This window comes from Scyliorhinus torazame, chromosome 13, assembly GCF_047496885.1.
Source record: "Scyliorhinus torazame isolate Kashiwa2021f chromosome 13, sScyTor2.1, whole genome shotgun sequence".
NCBI classification, from domain to species: Eukaryota; Metazoa; Chordata; class Chondrichthyes; order Carcharhiniformes; family Scyliorhinidae; genus Scyliorhinus; species Scyliorhinus torazame.
The window spans coordinates 210,350,425-210,368,164 of NC_092719.1; positions in this window are offsets into that span (position 1 = coordinate 210,350,425).

Consider the following 17,740-nt stretch of genomic DNA (forward strand, 5'->3'; position numbering starts at 1 on the left):
ATTTGCATATATTTTTGATAGTTTCAGATTGTAGCAGCAAAGCGTAGTCCAAAGATTCAGATAACAAACATGCAGTTGATCGTAATATCTATAATGGTGTTGGTGCCCTCCCTATTGCAATATAATTTCTTTTTTTTTTTACAAATATTTTATTGAAAATTTTTGGTCAACCAACACAGTACATTGTGCATCCTTTACACAATATTATAACAACACAAATAACAATGACCTATTTTATAAACAAAATTTAAAAAAAAAAAGAATAAATAATAAATAACAAAAATGAAAACTAACCCTAATTGGCAACTGCCTTATCACGAGTAACACTCTCCAAAAATATAATTTAACAGTCCAATATATAATTATCTGTAGCAACGACCTATACATATTATACAGTATATATTAACCCTGAGAGTCCTTCTGGTTCCTCCTCCCTCCCCCCCCCCCCCCCCCCCCCCCCCGATCCTTGGGCTGCTGCTGCTGCCTTCTTTTTTCCATTCCATCTATCTTTCTGCGAGGTATTCGACGAACGGTTGCCACCGCCTGGTGAACCCTTGAGCCGACCCCCTTAGAACGAACTTAATCCGCTCTAGCTTTATAAACCCTGCCATGTCATTTATCCAGGTCTCCACCCCCGGGGGCTTGGCTTCTTTCCACATTAACAATATCCTGCGCCGGGCTACTAGGGACGCAAAGGCCAAAACATCGGCCTCTCTCGCCTCCTGCACTCCCGGCTCTTGTGCAACCCCAAATATAGCCAGCCCCCAGCTTGGTTCGACCCGGACCCCCACTACTTTTGAAAGCACCTTTGTCACCCCCATCCAAAACCCCTGTAGTGCCGGGCATGACCAAAACATATGGGTATGATTCGCTGGGCTTCTCGAGCACCTCGCACACCTATCCTCCACCCCAAAAAATTTACTGAGCCGTGCTCCAGTCATATGCGCCCTGTGTAATACCTTAAACTGAATCAGGCTTAGCCTGGCACACGAGGACGACGAGTTTACCCTGCTTAGGGTATCTGCCCACAGCCCCTCCTCGATCTCCTCCCCCAGCTCTTCTTCCCATTTCCCTTTTAGTTCTTCTACCATAGTCTCCCCTTCGTCCCTCATTTCCCTATATATATCTGACACCTTACCATCCCCCACCCATGTCTTTGAGATCACTCTGTCCTGCACCTCTTGTGTCGGGAGCTGCGGGAATTCCCTCACCTGTTGCCTCGCAAAAGCCCTCAGTTGCATATACCTGAATGCATTCCCTTGGGGCAACCCATATTTCTCGGTCAGCGCTCCCAGACTCGCGAACTTCCCATCCACAAACAGATCTTTCAGTTGCGTTATTCCTGCTCTTTGCCACATTCCATATCCCCCATCCATTCCCCCCGGGGCAAACCTATGGTTGTTTCTTATCGGGGACCCCCCCAAGGCTCCAGTCTTTCCCCTATGCCATCTCCACTGTCCCCAAATCTTCAGTGTAGCCACCACCACCGGGCTTGTGGTGTAGTTCCTCGGTGAGAACGGCAATGGGGCTGTCACCATAGCCTGTAGGCTAGTCCCCCTTCAGGACGCCCTCTCTAATCTCTTCCACGCCGCTCCCTCCTCCTCTCCCATCCACTTACCATTGAAATATTAGCGGCCCAATAATACTCACTTAGGCTCGGTAGTGCCAGCCCCCCCCTATCCCTGCTACGCTGTAAGAATCCCTTCCTCACTCTCGGGGTCTTCCCGGCCCACACAAAACCCATGATCCTCTTTTCAATCCTTTTAAAAAAAGCCTTCGTGATCACCACCGGGAGGCACTGAAACACAGAGGAATCTCGGAAGGACCACCATCTTAACCGCCTGCACCCTCCCTGCCAGTGACAGGGATACCATATCCCATCTCTTGAAATCCTCCTCCATTTGTTCCACCAACCGCGTTAAATTTAACCTATGCAATGTGCCCCAATTCTTGGCTATCTGGATCCCCAGGTAACGAAAGTCCCTTGTTACCTTCCTCAACGGTAGGTCCTCTATTTCTCTACTCTGCTCCCCTGGATGCACCACAAACAACTCACTTTTCCCCATATTCAATTTATACCCTGAAAACTCCCCAAGTATCCGCATTATTTCTGGCATCCCCTCCGCCGGGTCTGCCACGTATAGTAGTAAATCGTCCACATACAAAGATACCCGGTGTTCTTCTCCTCCTCTAAGTACTCCCCTCCACTTCTTGGAACCCCTCAACGCTATCGCCAGGGGCTCAATAGCCAGTGCAAACAATAATGGGGACAGAGGGCATCCCTGCCTTGTCCCTCTATGGAGCCGAAAATATGCAGATCCCCGTCCATTCGTGACCACGCTCGCCATCGGGGCCCTATGCAACAGCTGCACCCATCTAACATACCCCTCTCCAAAACCAAATCTCCTCAACACCTCCCACAAATAATCCCACTCCACTCTATCAAATGCTTTCTCGGCATCCATCGCCACTACTATCTCCGTTTCCCCCTCTGGTGGGGCCATCATCATTACCCCTAACAGCCTCCGTATATTCGTGTTCAGCTGTCTCCCCTTCACAAACCCAGTTTGGTCCTCGTGGACCACCCCCGGGACACATTCCTCTATTCTCATTGCCATTACCTTGGCCAGGATCTTGGCATCTACATTTAGGAGGGAAATAGGTCTATAGGACCCGCACTGTAGCGGGTCCTTTTCCTTCTTTAAGAGAAGCGATATCGTTGCTTCAGACATAGTCGGGGGGCAGTTGTGCCCTTTCCTTTGCCTCATTAAAGGTCCTCGTCAATACCGGGGCGAGCAAGTCCACATATTTTCTGTAGAATTCGACTGGGAATCCATCCGGTCCCGGGGCCTTTCCCGCCTGCATGCTCCTAATTCCTTTCACCACTTCTTCTACCTCGATCTGTGCTCCCAGTCCCACCCTTTCCTGCTCTTCCACCTTGGGAAATTCCAGCCGATCCAAAAAGCCCATCATTCTCTCCCTCCCATCCGGGGGTTGCGCTTCATATAATTTTTTATAAAATGTCTTGAACACTCCATTCACTCTCTCCGCTCCCCGCTCCATCTCTCCTTCCTCATCCCTCACTCCCCCTATTTCCCTTGCTGCTCCCCTTTTCCTCAATTGGTGTGCCAGCAACCTGCTCGCCTTCTCCCCATATTCGTACTGTACACCCTGTGCCTTCCTCCATTGTGCCTCTGCAGTGCCCGTAGTCAGCAAGTCAAATTCTACATGTAGCCTTTGCCTTTCCCTGTACAGTTCCTCCTCCGGTGCTTCCGCATATTGTCTGTCCACCCTCAAAAGTTCTTGCAGCAACCGCTCCCGTTCCTTACTCTCCTGCTTCCCTTTATGTGCCCTTATTGAAATCAGCTCCCCTCTAACCACCGCCTTCAACGCCTCCCAGACCACTCCCACCTGGACCTCCCCATTATCATTGAGTTCCAAGTACTTTTCAATGCACCCCCTCACCCTTAGACACCCCCCCTCATCTGCCATTAGTCCCATGTCCATTCTCCAGGGTGGGCGCCCTCCTGTTTCCTCCCTTATCTCCAAGTCTACCCAGTGTGGAGCGTGATCCGAAATGGCTATAGTCATATACTCCGTTCCCCTCACCTTCGGGATCAACGCCCTTCCCAGCACAAAAAAGTCTATTCGCGAGTAGACTTTATGGACATAGGAGAAAAACGAGAACTCCTTACTCCTAGGTCTGCTAAATCTCCACGGGTCTACACCTCCCATCTGCTCCATAAAATCTTTAAGTACCTTGGCTGCTGCCGGCCTCCTTCCAGTCCTGGACTTCGACCTATCCAGCCCTGGTTCCAACACGGTATTAAAATCTCCCCCCATTATCAGCTTTCCCATCTCTAGGTCTGGAATGCGTCCTAGCATCCGCCTCATAAAATTGGCATCATCCCAGTTCGGGGCATATACGTTTACCAAAACCACCGTCTCCCCCTGTAGTTAGCCACTCACCATCACGTATCTGCCCCCGTTATCCGCTACTATAGTCTTTGCCTCGAACATTACCCGCTTCCCCACTAATATAGCCACCCCCCTGTTTTTCGCATCTCGCCCCGAATGGAACACCTGCCCCACCCATCCTTTGCGTAGCCTAACCTGGTCTATCAGTTTCAGGTGCGTTTCCTGTAACATAACCACATCTGCCTTAAGTTTCTTAAGGTGTGCGAGTACCCGTGCCCTCTTTATCGGCCCCCCCCCCCCCTTGTCGATTAGCCATCCCCTTTTTCCAGCTCCTCACCCGGTTCCCACGCAGCTGTATCTCCCCCAGGCGGTGCCCCCCCCGCCCATCTCCTCCCATACCAGCTCCCCCCTCTCCCCAGCAGCAGCAGCCCAGTAATTCCCCCCTCCCACCCCCCCCCGCTAGATCCCCTGCTAGCGTAATTACTCCCCCATGTTGCTCCCAGAAGTCAGCAAACTCTGGCCGACCTCGGCTTCCCCCCGTGACCTCGGCTCGCACCGTGCGACGCCCCCTCCTTCCTGCTTCTCTATTCCCGCCATGATTATCATAGCGCGGGAACCAAGCCCGCGCTTCTCCCTTGGCCCCGCCCCCAATGGCCAACGCCCCATCTCCTCCACCTCCCCTCCTCCCCCCATCACCACCTGTGGAAGAGAGAATAGTTACCACATCGCAGGATTAGTACATAAAACTCCCCTTTCCCCCCTTTTTAACCCCCCTCTTCGCCCCCCACATTCGCCCCACCACTTTGTTCAAACGTTCTTTTTAATAACCCGCTCATTCCAGTTTTTCTTCCACAATAAAAGTCCACGCTTCATCCGCCGTCTCAAAGTAGTGGTGCCTCCCTCGATATGTGACCCACAGTCTTGCCGGTTGCAGCATTCCAAATTTTATCTTCTTTTTATGAAGCACCACCTTGGCCCGATTAAAGCTCGCCCTCCTTCTCGCCACCTCCGCACTCCAGTCTTGATAAACGCGGATCACCGCGTTCTCCCATTTACTGCTCCGAGTTTTCTTTGCCCATCTAAGGACCATTTCTCTATCCTTAAAACGGAGGAATCTCACCACTATGGCTCTGGGAATTTCTCCTGCTCTCGGTCCTCGCGCCATCACTCGGTATGCTCCCTCCACCTCCAACGGACCCGCCGGGGCCTCCGCTCCCATTAACGAGTGCAGCATCGTGCTCACATATGCCCCGACGTCCGCTCCCTCCGCACCTTCAGGAAGACCAAGAATCCTCAGGTTGTTCCTCCTTGTGTTGTTCTCCAGTGCCTCCAACCTTTCCACACATCGTTTCTGATGTGCCTCATGCGTCTCCGTCTTCACCACCAGGCCCTGTATGTCGTCCTCATTCTCGGCTGCCTTTGCCTTCACGACCCGAAGCTCCCGCTCCTGGGTCTTTTGCTCCTCCTTTAGCCCTTCGATCGCCTGTAGTATCGGGGCCAACAGCTCTTTCTTCATTTCCTTTTTGAGCTCTTCCACACAGCATTTCAAGAACTCTTGTTGTTCAGGGCCTCATGTTAAACTGCCACCTTCCGACGCCATCTTGGTTTTTGCTTGCCTTCCTTGCCGCTGTTCGAAAGAATCCACTGCAATCCGGCCACTTTCTCCTCCTTTTTTCATCCGTATCCAGGGGGGATTCCCTTCTGGTTTACCGCACAGTGTTTTTAGCCGTCAAAATTGCCGTTGGGGCTCCTATCAAGAGCCCAAAAGTCCGTTTCACCGGGAGCTGCCGAAACGTGCAACTCAGCTGGTCATCGCCGCACCCGGAAGTCGCAATATAATTTCTTTACAATCAGCCAGCTAGTGAACTAAGAATTTTCGTTTAAACAGCAAACGCATAGCTGAGAATGGATGTATAAACCTGCAATAAAATTCACATTCAAATCTGATCCATCCATACAAAGGGAGGTCCAATGCTGGTGTTACAAAATTGGCTCTAATGTCGGAAAATGTAGTTCTTCCCCAGCACACCTGGAAAATTTACCTTTTCATAGTGTCATAGAATTTACAGTGTAGGAGGCCATTTGGACCATCGAGTCTGTACTGGCCCTTGGAAAGAGCACCCTACTTACGTCTACACCTCCACCCTATCCCTGTAACCCCACCTAACCTTTTTTGGACACTAAGGGCATTTTTATTATGGTCAATCCATCTAACCTGCACGTCTTTGGACTGTGGGAGGAAACCGGAGCACGCGGAGGAAACCCACGCACACACGGGTTTCCTCCCACAATCCAAAGATGTGCAGGTTAGGTGGATTGGCCATGCTAAATTGCCCTTAGTGTCCAAAAAGGGTTGGGTGGGGTTACTGGGTTACGGGGATAGGGCAGAGGTGTGGGCTTCAGTAGGGTGCTCTTTCCCGGGACCGGTGCCGACTCGATGGGCTGAATGGCCTCCTTCTGCACTGTAAATTCTATGATTCTATGAAAATAAAAGAAAATACATAATAGGACAACACAAGGTAAACAATGTAAATACATGGACCCCGGTAATACTACAGGGGTGTAGTATTAATCAGGTCAGTCCATAACAGGGTCGTTTAGGAGTCTGGTAACAGTGGGGAAGAAGCTGTTTTTCAGTCTGTTTGTGCGTGTTCTCAGTCTTTTGTATCTCCCGCCCGATGGAAGAAGTTGGAAGAGTGAGTAAGCCAGGTGGGAGGGGTCTTTGATTATGCTGCCCCCTTTCCCCAGGCAGCAGGAGGTGTAGATGGAGTCAATGGATGGGAGGCAGGTTCATGTGATGGACTGAGTAGCGTTCACAACTCTCTGAAGTTTCTTGTGGTCTTGGGCCGAGCAGTTACCATACCAGGCTGTGATGCAGCCAGATAGGTGGCATTCTACGGTAAGAGTTAATGCGGACATGCTGAATTTCCTTAGTTTCCTGAGGTAGTATAAACGCTGTTGTGCTTTCTTGGTGGTCGCATCGACGTGGGTGGACCAGGACAGAATTTTGGTGATGGTGCACCCCTAGGAATTTGAAACTGCTAACCATCTCCACCTCAGCCCCGTTGATGCTGACAGGGGTGTGTACAGTACTTTGCATCCTGAAGTCAATGGCCAGCTCTTTAGTTTTGTTGACATTGAGGGAGAGATTGTTGTCGCTGCACCACTCCACAAGGTTCTCTATCTCCCTCCTGTATTCTGACTCGTTATTCGAGATTCGGCCCACTATGGTCGTGTCAGCAAACTTGTAGATGGAGTTGGAACCAAATTTTGCCACGCAGTCGTGTGTGTACAGGAAGTATAGTAGGAGGCTAAGTACGCAGCCTTGTAGGGCCCCGGTATTGAAGACTATTGTGGAGGAGGTGTTGATGTTTATTCTGACTGATTGTGGTCTGTCCATCCAATATAATGCAATAAAATAAAAGCAAAATATTGTGGATGCTGGAGGTTTGCAAGAAAGGGTTACAAAAAAGAAGAGTAACTTTGGACTCAAAACATTAACACTGTTACTCTCTCTGCATAGGTGCAGCCAGACTTGCGGAGTTTTCCCAGTACTTTCTGTTTTCTCTCCGTCTCAGATTGTTAGAGGAAGTGGTCCCAATCCTGGAAAAGTAGAAAGATTGCAGACCACTCAATAGTGAGATAGTTACAAAATTGAAATCACCCTCAAGTCTCAACGTTGCACATTCATGACCTGTTCCAGAGAACTGAGCACAAAAGGAATAATAAAAGAATAAAGGGTTATGGTGTTCGGGCGGGAAAATGGAGCTGAGTCCACAAAAGATCAGCCATGATCTCATTCAATGGTGGAGCAGGCTCGAAGGGCCAGATGGCCTACTCCTGCTCCTAGTTCTTATAAAAGTTATGATGTGGAGATGCCGGCGTTGGACTGGGGTGAGCACAGTACGAAGTCTTACAACACCAGGTTAAAGTCGCATTACATTCATCCCCCACCACCTGGCCTGCTAAATCCTACCGACTGTCCTGACTTGACACAATTCACACCTCTTTAACCTGGGGTTACCCCTATCTCTGGATCTGTAAAGATTTAATCACCTGCTAATGCTCGCATTCCAAGCATTGTCTGGCATCTTTGAATTTGTCTCTATATATGTTTCTGGAACATACCTCTTCATTCACCTGAGGAAGGAGCAGCGCTCCGAAAGCTAGTGACATCGAAACAAACCTGTTGGACTTTAACCTGGTGTTGTAAGACTTCGTACTGTTATAAAAGTTAGGCTGGCCCTTCGGTGCGAGTCGTACTGTGGGAGCATTGTGCTGTTGGAGGTGAAATTAGTTAATTCCCAGTCGAACAGTTTTACCTATTTTAATGCAAACTTAATTAGATCACTGTTTCCCTTGTGTTCTCCTATCACTCACTTAACCTGCTTTATTACCCTAAATTAGATTTAACATTGAATCTTACTTATTGGACATGCAATTAACTGAGCAAGGAACCATCCCATCCTGGACGGTCTCGAATAGTGTTCAAGAGCCGAATACTGTACAGTTTAATTGTTTACAGTAGGAATGCTCACACTGCAGCCATATTCCAACTCCAAACCTTTCACTGGGATCTGAGTGTCATCTTCAGCACCCCCAAATTCATTATGTGGAGATGCCGGCGTTGGACTGGGGTGAGCACAGTAAGAAGTCTTACAACATCAGGTTAAAGTCCAACAAGTTTGTTTCAAATCAAATTCATTGGTATTGTTCTGAATCCTACAGTCCTGGATCCTACCATTCCATTTTTCCTTTTGACCACGATCTTGATCTGATTGCAGTCTACTTAGCAATTTACATTCCCTCATATAGTTCAATTAATACTGTAACTCTCCCTAATTTTCCTGCAAACCTAATTCTTGACTTCTACCTCGCTATTGGGTGGTCTGCATTGCACCCACCTGTTGTGTTGGGTGCTCTGGATCCGTGGAACACATACAGGTCACCAACACTTGAAATAGTGCAACACTATTTTATTGAGTCATTAACAGTTTAACATACTCTCACTGTGTGTTAACACAATACTAGCTTTAACTAAAGACCTTTGCCTTGTCCTAACCAGTCGATGCACTCAGCACATGGTGAATGTCTGTGCTGCGGGCTGTGAGCTCTGTCCTACTAGCTAGCTGCAGCTCGAATGAGCGGGAACTCTGAAGCCCCCTGTCTTTATAGTGCGTGTGCTCTAACTGGTGATTGGCTGCGGTGTTGTGTGTGTTGATTGGTCCCAATGTGTGGCCATCAGTGTGTGTCTGCACCATGATATACTGGTGTATATTATGACACCCCCCAATGTGGTCACACATTCCTTTGCAATGCAACGAAAACCTCACTTCCTGTGGTTGTAACTTTCTCTCTATTTTTTTTTACATTTCCGATCTGGAATATGAGCATTACAGTGCGCCTGGGTTAGGGAGGGGACAAAATAGCCAGGGTTTATGCTTTTGATCACTGTCTAATCATTCAGACAGGATTATTGGCTTTATAGAGGCTGAAATTACAAAAACAAGCAAGTTATGCTAATCTGTAATACAGCACGAGGCCCCAGGTAAGGTTGTGACCAATTCTGGACAACACACTTTAGGGAGGGTATCAAGGCCTTTGAGAGAGTGCAGAAGAGATTTATTAGAATGGTGCCAAGGATCCATGCTGGCGCCACAATTATTTATAATATATATTAATGGCTTGGGAATGGCATGGAGCACAGTGGTTAGCACTGTCGCTTCACAGCTCCAGGGTCCCAGGTTCGATTCCCAGCTTGGGTCACTGTCTGTGCGGAGTCTGCACGTTCTCCCTGTGTCTGCGTGGGTTTCCTCCGGGTGCTCCGGTTTCCTCCCATAGTCCAAACATATGCAGGTTAGGTGGATTGGCCATGATAAATTGCCCTTAGTGTCCAAAGGGGTCGGGTGGGGTTGCTGGGTTACGGGAATGGGGTGGAGGTGTGGGCTTAAGTGGGGTGCTCTTTCCAAGGGGCGGTGCAGACTCGATGGGCTGAATGGCCTCCTTCGGCACTGTAAATTCTATGCTATGTTGTGTGAGGAAAACAAAGGTAGTGTTAAGAGATTTATATTTGTATTGGTAAACCTTAGAAATAAGGGACTTCCGGGTGCGGCTATGCAGAGCTAGGTCACATATTCGGCAGCTCCCGCTTGGAACGGACTTTTGGGCTCTTTTACAGGGCCCCCACGGCATTTGTTTGACATTTCCCGGTGTGGGAAGAAAGCTGCAGCATTCCCCTGACAGTGTCCCTCAGGAATGTTATGTCTTTTGGCTACCAGACCCGGCAGAAACAGTGAGAGATTTGGCTTGAGCTGCAGGGGAAAGAGGAGCCTCTTCCAGCATGCAGGCGGGGGAAGGGCAAGCTTAAAGCTGCAATCTGGCTTGACTCTATCAAAGGTGAATTCTAGCAGCAGAGGGAACAACTGTGAAAAGATCTACTAAGGCCATTGAAGAAGCAGGGACGAGGCTTCTGGTGGCGGCCATGGAGGAGTAGGTCGCGCATTCAGCAGCTCCCGTCAGGAACGGACTCCCAGACCTTTTTCAGGAGTTTCCATAGACTTTTTGGGGCAGACTGGTGAAGCAAACACTGCCAACTTCTATGAAACGGACCAGAAGTGTAACGGCCAAAGGAGCGGCACTGGAGCAACGGGAGAAGCGAGGGAAAGAAAACAAAATGGTGGTGGCCAGGGACAAAGGGGAGCTGCAGGAGTTCATCAAGCGCTGCTTCGAGGAGCAGCGCGAGGAGATGCGCAAGGAAATGTTGGCGCCTATGCTTTTGGCAATTGAAGGACTCGGGATCACCCAGAAGGCCCACGAAGCTAAGATCCAGGAGGTACAGAAAAGAGTCAGTCAGAACGAGGACGAGCTCGTGGGCCTGGCAGTGAGAGTGGAGCAGGACGAGGCGCTACATAAGAGGTGGGCGGGAAGACTCGAAAACCTGGAGAACAGGTCGAGGAGAAAGAATCTGCGAATCCTGGGTCTCCCTGAGGGAGTGGAGGGGGCTGATGCTGGGGCATACGAGAGCACGATGCTCGAGGCGATGATGGGCACGAAGGCCCCTTCGAGGCCGCTGGAGTTGGACGGGGCACATCGGGTGCTGGCAAAGATGCCCCAGGCAAATGAGCCACCAAGGGCGATGGTGGTGAGGTTCCACCGGTTCACGGACAGAGAGTGGGTCCTGAGATGGGCCAAGAAGGAGCGGAGCAGTAAGTGGGACAATGCAGAGATCCGAATATACCCGGACTGGAGCACAGAGGTTGCAAAGCGGAGAGCGGGTTTCAACCGGGCCAAAGCGGCGTTGTACTGGAAAGAAGTGAAATTCGGAATGCTGCAGCCAGCGCGACTGTGGGTCACATACAAGGGCCAACACTATTACTTTGAAACGCCTGGAGAGGCGTGGACCTTTGTACAAGCCGAAAAGTTGGTCCCGGCACAAGAAGTTCAAGATAGGGTGATCTCGGGTGTATGGGTCGGGGAGGGCAAGGTGTCGGAAATACACCAGGAGTTGAAAGAAGAGAGGGAAGCGCTGGTAGAAGAGTTGAAGGGTAAATGGGAGGAGGAGCTGGGGGACGAGATCGAGGAAGGTCTGTGGGCTGATGCCCTAGGTAGGGTTAATTCCTCCTCCTCGTGTGCCAGGCTCAGCCTGATACAATTTAAGGTGGTCCACAGAGCGCACTTGATGGGGGCGAGGTTGAGTAGGTTCTTTGGGGTAGAGGACAGATGTGGAAGGTGCTCAGGGAGCCTGGCGAACCATGTCCATATGTTTTGGTCATGCCCGGCACTGGAGGGGTTCTGGAGAGGAGTGGCGGGAGCAATATCTCAGGTGATGAAAGTCCGGGTCAAGCCAAGCTAGCAATAATTGGAGTAGTGGACGAACCGGGAGTGCAGGAGGCGAAAGAGGCCGGCATTCTGGCCTTTACGTCCCTAGTAGCCCGGCGAAGGATCTTGCTAATGTGGAAGGAGGCGAAGCCCCCCAGCCTGGAGGCCTGGATAAATGATATGGCTGGGCTCATAAAGTTGGAGAGGATTAAGTTCGCCTTGAGAGGGTCTGCGCAGGGGTTCTACAGGCGGTGGCAACCGTTCCTAGACTATCTCGCGGAGCGTTAGAGGAAGGTCGGTCAGCAGCAGCAGCAACCTTGGGGGGGGGGGGGAGGGGGGGGGGGGAAAGGGGGGACTGCCTGGGAGGGTGGATGAGCAAGAGATAACATGAAGGGTTGGGGAAACTGGCACGTACGGGTGAGGGCCAGAGTACAAAGCTGTGTAAATATATCATTTTGCCATGTATATATCTTGCTCTGCGCGATTTCTTGTTTTTTTTTGTTAAGGTGGGGGGGGTTATTGTTTGTAAGGGAGAAAAATTGTGTTAAAAAACTTTAATAAATATATATTTTTTTAAAAACACATTAGAAATAAGGTATAGTTTTAGATTTTTTAATGTCATGGTTATGTGCCTGGAAGGTTAAAACCTCTACTTTGTATGTGTGGGGGTTGGTTAAGTTCCCACTGTGTTTCTATTGTGTTTAGAGAGGGCTATGGTGTGAAGAATAAGTAGAAGTAAGTTGTGCTTAGCAACAGGAGGCCAGGAAGGGCTTTCCTTTATTCCTTGTTCTTAGTTTTAACTGGAAGCCAGAGCAGTTGGAGCTAGGTCACTGAAGAGCCAACAGTTCTCAACTCTGCCAGGAGAAGCAGAACAGGACAAGTGAGTTGCAAAAATGCAGGATTCTTAAGGAAAACAATACAGTCCAGATAACCAGGGAATTGGGAAAGAAAGACTAAGAAGTCTGGAGGTAAGTGAACAGAGGCCAAGGTATTGTTCAGAAGAGTTCAAGGAAGGGTAAACAAACTGTTCTGAGTTAAGAGACAATCACAGTGACTAGATTTAAGGTGGGACAGCAGACCTCAGAGGTAGCTGAAATATTTTAATACAGTCTGGGAATTGAGAGTTAAGGCAATTGTGATCAAGTCTCAGGATCAAGCTGGATAAAGAGGTTGGTGTGAAATCCTGAAATGGATTCGCTATTAAAAGTGGAGTGGGGGCAGCACAGTGGCGCAGTGGTTAGCACTGCTGCATCACGGCGCCGAGGTCCCAGGTTCGATCCCGGAACTGGGTCACTGTCCGTGTGGGGTTCACCCCCACAATCCAAAGATGTGCAGGGTATGTGGATTGGCCACGCTAAATTGCCCCTTAAAAGGAAAAAAATTAATGGGGTACTCTAAATTTAACAAAAAATAAAAAATGAAAAAACAAATAAAAGTGGAGTGGAGATTTTGTTTGGAACAAAGAACAAAGAAAAATTACAGCACAGGAACAGGCCCTTCGGCCCTCCAAGCCTGCGCCGATCCAGATCCTCTATCTAAAACTGTCGCCAATTTTCTAAGGATCTGTATCCCTCTGCTCCCTGCCCATTCATGGATCTGTCTAGATACATCTTAAATGACGCTAGCATGCCCACCTCTACCACCTCCACCGGCAATGAGTTCCAGGCACCCACCACCCTCTGCGTAAAGAACTTTCCACGCATATCTCCCTAAAACATTTCCCCTCTCACCTTGAACTCGTGACCCCTAGTAATTGAGTCCCCCACTCTTGGAAAAAGCTTCTTGCTATCCACCCTGTCTATACCTCTCATGATTTTGTAGACCTCAATGAGGTCCCCCCTCAACCTCCGTCTTTCTAATGAAAATAATCCTAATCTACTCAACGTCTCTTCATAGCTAGCGCCCTCCGTACCAGGCAACATCCTGGTGAACCTCCTCTGCACCTTCTCCAAAGCATCCACATCCTTTTGGTAATGTGGCGACCAGAACTGTACGCAGTATTCCAAATGTGGCCGAACCAAAGTCTTGTACAACTGTAACATGACCTGCCAACTCTTGTACCCAATACCCCTTCCGATGAAGGAAAGCATGCCGTATGCCTTCTTGACCACTCTATCGACCTGCGCAGCCACCTTGTACATCAATTTTCCACAGGGCTTTTTCATTTACTGTATAGTTCGCTCTTGAATTGGATCTTCCAAAATGCATCACCTCGCATTTGCCTGGATTGAACTCCATCTGCCATTTCTCCGCCCAACTTTCCAATCTATCTATATTCTGCTGTATTCTCTGACAGTCCCCTTCACTATCTGCTACTCCACCAATCTTAGTGTCATCTGCAAACTTGCTAATCAGACCACCTATACCTTCCTCCAGATCATTTATGTATATCACAAACAACAGTGGTCCCAGCACGGATCCCTGTGGAACATCACTGGTCACAGTTCCCCATTTTGAGAAACTCCCTTCCACTACTACTCTCTGTCTCCTGTTGCCCAACCAGTTCTTTATCCATCTAGCTAGTACACCCTGGACCCCATGAGACTTCACTTTCTCCATCAGCCTACCATGGGGAACCTTATCAAATGCCTTACTGAAGTCCATGTATATGACATCTACAGCCCTTTCCTCATCAATCAACTTTGTCACTTCCTCAAAGAATTCTATTAAGTTGGTAAGACATGACCTTCCCTGCACAAAACCATGTTGCCTATCACTGATAAGCCCATTTTCTTCCAAATGGGAATAGATCCTGTCCCTCAGTATCTTCTCCAGCAGCTGCCCTACCACTGACATCAGGCTCACCGGTCTATAATTACCTGGATTATCCATTCTACCCGTCTTAAACAAGGGGACAACATTAGCAATTCTCCAGTCCTCCGGTACCTCACCCGTGTTCAAGGATGCTGCAAAGATATCTATTAAGGCCCCAGCTATTTCCTGTCTCACTTCCCTCAGTTACCTGGGATAGATCCCATCCGGATCTGGGGACTTGTCCACCTTAATGCCTTTTAGAATACCCAACACATCCTCCCTCCTTATGCCGACTTGACCTAGAGTAATCAAACATCTGTCCCTAACCTCAACATCCGTCATGTCCCTCTCCTTGGTGAATACCGATGCAAAGTACTCGTTAAGAATCTCACCCATTTTCTCTGACTCCATGCATAACTTTCCTCCTTTGTCCTTGAGTGGGCCAACCCTTTCTCTAGTTACCCTCTTGCACCTTATATATGAATAAAAGGCTTTGGGATTTTCCTTAACCTTGTTTGCTAAAGGTATTTCATGACCCCTTTTAGCCCTCTTGAAGTGTCATTTGTAAAGCCTAGACTGGATTTCGCACTGCAAACGACCAAGAGGAAACATTATTGTGAGAGAAGATTTTAAAGCGTGCTTCTGGGAGTGGAGCTTTGGAAACTGTCTTGTAATAATCCACTGTGGGCATTCTGAGGAGAAAACAAGTGTGCTGATTTGTCAGCCGAGCTGGCGAGTTCAAGTCTCTGAGGGCACATGTTGCAGACAACAAGTGATTTTGAGCACAAGACTGCTCTCACTAGAATAGATCTAAAGTGGATTCCATATTGCTATTGTAGCCACTATTTTTAACTGGCCTATTATTATCTGCGTGGGTTTAAAAATAACGGGTGCGGAGTGTGTGCAAGACATGAGGCTGACGGTGTGCCCCATCAAAACTAAAGTACTTCATCGGGATGAAAAGAGAATTTGCAGGGAAGGAACTGGAAATATACAATTAACAGGAATTGAAATTTCTGAGAATAGCTGAAGTCAACTGAATGTTCCAACTGAGGTAAAAGAGCTCTGTGTAAACAAGAGAAAAGACTGTATTTATGCCAAATTCAAATTGAATGTTTCCTGTGAGATACAGCAGCTGTGATTGCTTCCAGGCCTCATTCCATACTGCAGATATCATAGTTCCTGGGCAGCTATTTATCAGACACCACAAATGGCAATGTTGTTGATTTGAAATCCAACATTGAGTGGAGTTTCTTTGCTTTGTCCTTCTCTGGGATGTGGGTGTCGCTGGGCAAGGGCCAAGTTGCCCATCCCTAATTGCCCCTGAACCGAGTGGCTGGCTAGGCCGTTTCAGAGGGGCAGTTAAAGGGTCAACCACATTGCTGTGGGTCTGGAGTCACCGATAGGCCAGCCAGCCATTTCCTTCCCTAAAGAATCCAGCAGATTTCCTTCCCTAAAGAGCATTACTGAGCCAGATGAGTTTTTACAACAATCGATGACAGCTTTAGAGTCACCGTTACTGAGAGCTCGCTTTCAATTCCAGATTTATTTATTGAAATTTTTTTTTTAGAGAACCCAATTTTTGTTTTTCCAATTAAGGGGCAATTTAGCGCGGCCAATCCACCTACCCTGCACATCTTTGGGTTGTGGGGGTGAGACCCGCGCAGACACGGGGAGAATGTGCAAACTCCACACATTCAGTGACCCGGGGCCGGGATTGAACCTGGTTCCTCGGCGCAGTGAGGCGGCAGTGCTAACCACTGCGCCACCGTGCCGCCCAATTCCAGATGTATTAAACTGCCCCAGCTGCTATGAACTCGTGTCTCCAGAGTATTATCCCAAACATTCTGACATTACGCCTACACCACCAGCTTGAATCTAAAGTTACGTGGAGTTTCTAAAGTAAATGAGGAGGATGCAGAGATGCTTCAGCGGGATTTGGACAGGCTGATTGAGTGGGCACATGAATGGCAGATGCAGTGTAATGTGGATAAATGTGAAGTTCGATAGCAAAAATAGGAAAGCAGATTATTATTTGAATGAGCGTAAATTCAGAGAGGCGGATACTCAGCAAGACCTTTGTGTCCTCGTGCATCAGTCGCTGAAAGTATGCACGCAGGTACAGCAGGCAGTAAAGAAGGCAAAGAAGGTATGTTGGCCTTCATAGCGAGAGGATTTGAGTACAGGAATAGGGATGTTTTACTGCAATATTACAGGGCAATGGTGAGGCCACACCTGGAGTACTCTGTGCAGTTTTGGTGTCCTTATCTGAGGAAGGATGTTCTTGCTCTGGAGGGAGTGCAGCGAAGGTTTACCAGGCTGATCCCTGGGATGGCGGGTCTGTCATATGAGGAGAGACTAAGTCAGTTAGGATTATATTCATTGGAGTTTAGGAGAGTGAGAGGGGATCGCATAGAAACTTACAAAATTCTAACAGGATTAGACAGGGTAGATTCAGAAAGAATGTTCCCGATGATGGGGGAGTCCAGAACTAGGGGTCATAGAACATAGAACAATACAGCGCAGTACAGGCCCTTCGGCCCACGATGTTGCACCGAAACAAAAGCCATCTAACCTACACTATGCCATTATCATCCATATGTTTATCCAATAAACTTTTAAATGCCCTCAATGTTGGCGAGTTCACTACTGTAGCAGGTAGGGCATTCCACGGCCTCACTACTCTTTGCGTAAAGAACCTACCTCTGACCTCTGTCCTATATCTATTACCCCTCAGTTTAAAGTTATGTCCCCTTGTGCCAGCCATTTCCATCCGCGGGAGAAGGCTCTCACTGTCCACCCTATCCAACCCCCTGATCATTTTGTATGCCTCTATTAAGTCTCCTCTTAACCTTCTTCTCTCCAACGAAAACAACCTCAAGTCCATCAGCCTTTCCTCATAAGATTTTCCCTCCATACCAGGCAACATCCTGGTAAATCTCCTCTGCACCCGCTCCAAAGCCTCCACGTCCTTCCTATAATGCGGTGACCAGAACTGTACGCAATACTCCAAATGCGGCCGTACCAGAGTTCTGTACAGCTGCAACATGACCTCCCGACTCCGGAACTCAATCCCTCTACCAATAAAGGCCAACACTCCATAGGCCTTCTTCACACCCCTATCAACCTGGGTGGCAACTTTCAGGGATCTATGTACATGGACACCTAGATCCCTCTGCTCATCCACACTTTCAAGAACTTTACCATTAGCCAAATATTCCGCATTTCTGTTATTCCTTCCAAAGTGAAT